At 36.0% G+C, this 2,611-nt stretch overlaps 1 non-coding gene across 1 annotated transcript; it reads right to left on the bottom strand.

Annotated features, from left to right (window-relative positions):
* Window positions 1–628: 628 nt before the first annotated feature.
* LOC136389889 (small nucleolar RNA SNORA29) lies at window positions 629–765 on the bottom strand. The gene has a single exon (XR_010748447.1). It is a non-coding gene; the product is annotated as a small nucleolar RNA SNORA29 (small nucleolar RNA).
* Window positions 766–2,611: the final 1,846 nt, after the last annotated feature.

The raw sequence follows: 2,611 nt of genomic DNA, 5'->3' as shown, positions 1-2,611 counted from the left end.
ATTGACTGCTTTCTCATATGTGCTCTGACTGGGGTGGGGGGGCTACAGCAGAGCAAGTGACTCATTGCTCAAACCAGTGACCTTGGGCTCAAGCCAGCAACCTTGGGCTTCAAGTCAGTGACATTTGGGCTCAAGTGAGCGGCCATTGGGTCATGTCTATGATCCCACACTCAACCCAGCAACCCCGTGCTCAAGCCAGTGACCTCGGGATTTTGAACCTGAGTCCTCTACATCCCAGTTTGATACTCTATCCACTGGGCCACTGCCTGGTCAGGCAACATGGTCCGTTCTGATTCATCTACACCACCATCCATTTTTCTGTCCCTGGAATATTTTGAAGCAACCACCAGGCATCACATGAATCCATCTGTAACTATATCAATAAGTAACTCACAAACAATTCTGTGGACAAAGACCACATAAGGTCTTCTCCATAACTCCTCAAATTTATCACTGCCCTGTGATAGCTGTCATAGACACTGTGTCACACACAGGGTGGATATGTGCCAATAAATTTTATTTACACAACAGGCCGGGGGGAAATTTTGGCCCACAGGCCAGAGTTCAACAACCTCTACTCTAAAAGATAAGCACTTTTTTCTTTAACACACAACATTTCCTCTTTTTTTTTTTTCTGTTTAGCCATTTCATATAGGAGGAGGACATAGAAAAATCCTCCCTCTTCAGATCATGGCAACTTTAATCTATCCCATAAACATAGCCCCTAAAATCTATTATTCATTTTCTCTTTAATACTATACAAACAACAAAACAAACAACAAACAAAAAGTTAACAAAGAACTCTTTTAATATCATCAAACCTAAAAATGTTAATCCATAATATTATCAAAATCTAGTCAGTGTCTACTTCTCCATGATTGTATTATAATCTTGTTTATAGTTTATTTAAATCAGAATAAAAATAAGACACACACATTCCAGTTACTTGTTGTGTTCTCTAAGTCTCTTTTAACCTACAGTTTAGTCTCCATCTTTTCTTTTCTCCCTTAAAATATTTGTTGAAGGGTCTTTAGAGGGTCTCCTTTGTCCTGTCAAGTTTTCCACAGTCTGGGCTTTGTGGATTATGTCTCTGTGATGTCACTTAGCATGTTCCTCTGCTATGTGTATTTCTTATAAATCAGTAATAGAATCTAGAGTTTTGATGTAGGTAATTTTTTTTCTTTTTTGGCAAGACTACTTCATCATGATGTATATGATGTCTGATGGTCTCTTCCTCTGTGATGTTGTTACTCACTGATACCCACTGCCTGATGACATCTTAAGTTTGCTATTTCTCCTTTATTTCTCAGTCAAACTCCTCTAAAGAGAACTTTTCCTTAATTTACCATTTGGTTAGCTAAGATACAGATCTAACAAGAAAACCAAAATAGACTTTGCTTTTTCCTTTAATTTATTTGTTTTCAAAAAGTGAGATATTTTCTTGAAACCCTCCAAAGATATCCAATGAAGGTATTTTCTTTTTGCTCTCATTATGAACTTACAGATTAAACATTGCAGTTACTATTCTTATTGATGCTGAAATTGTCTCTTTGGTCAGTGAGAACTTACTCAGGGTAGTTCTTCAGTCCGTTGGACATCATTCTAGTAGTATTTAATGGTTTCTTTTCCTTCTGGTATGACAAAAGTTCCGGGCCCATTTGTCCCCAGACCTGGAAGCAACCATTTCTTTAAAGAGTCCTAGTGGCGGTATGTGATATTTAGAGAATAAAATTTAAACGGCAGGGTTGCTTATTGCTACTTGTTTGGTCATTGTTTCTAGGCATTTGCAGCAGGTGGAGCTAAGAAATATGTTTTGTTTTGTTGAAGATAAGTTACATGAGTTTAAACTGATATTTCCAATTCAAATTTAGGCTAGAGGGTTTTTACATAATCTCATCAATTTTACATTTGAATTTCCCTTCCAGCATGCCAATCTCAATTCTCAACACCACCAGCATAATTACTTTTCTTATTATAACACAAACAAAAGTCTCCAAATGAAACTATCAACACTACCATCAACAACATGATTACTGAAGAGTTTCATGTCTTGGCGGTTATCTTATTTGGATGGATGTTTTGGGTTAGGTTGGTTAATATCCTTAAGATATATCCTCCACAGGAAATATACAGTCAAATTATTCTGTTTTAAGTCAATTGGAATCATTTTATTTTAGAACTATGTCTCACATGAAACAGGTTTATTTGTTTCAATTTTCAGTGGTTGCTTTTTAAATTCATTTAGCTTTGTTTTAGAATTCTCCATAACATTTTCAGTATGCCAAAGTTAAATATGCAAAACAAGGTATGTTCAAAGAAGCCAGTTTCTATATATGTTCCCTCTATCCTATTGCCTCCCTTCCCTATAGGTAACTATTTATAATGTTTTGTCCTTCCATCTTTTTTTTATATAAACAAACATGTAAATATATTATATTTCTCCGTTTCTTGGTTGATAGCCTTCTTCATATGTCCACAAGGAAGACATAGTAGGCAATGTCCCCCCAAACTTTGACCATAAAACTCTTTTCTTATGGAGTATCCCAAAGGGTAAATATTAGGCAAAACTCTTTTGGGAAATGCTGCAACAATTCATAGAGAGAAGAAAATC

This window comes from Saccopteryx leptura, chromosome 1 (genome assembly GCF_036850995.1).
Source record: "Saccopteryx leptura isolate mSacLep1 chromosome 1, mSacLep1_pri_phased_curated, whole genome shotgun sequence".
Taxonomy (NCBI): domain Eukaryota; kingdom Metazoa; phylum Chordata; class Mammalia; order Chiroptera; family Emballonuridae; genus Saccopteryx; species Saccopteryx leptura.
This window is presented reverse-complemented; position numbering and strand designations above follow the sequence as displayed.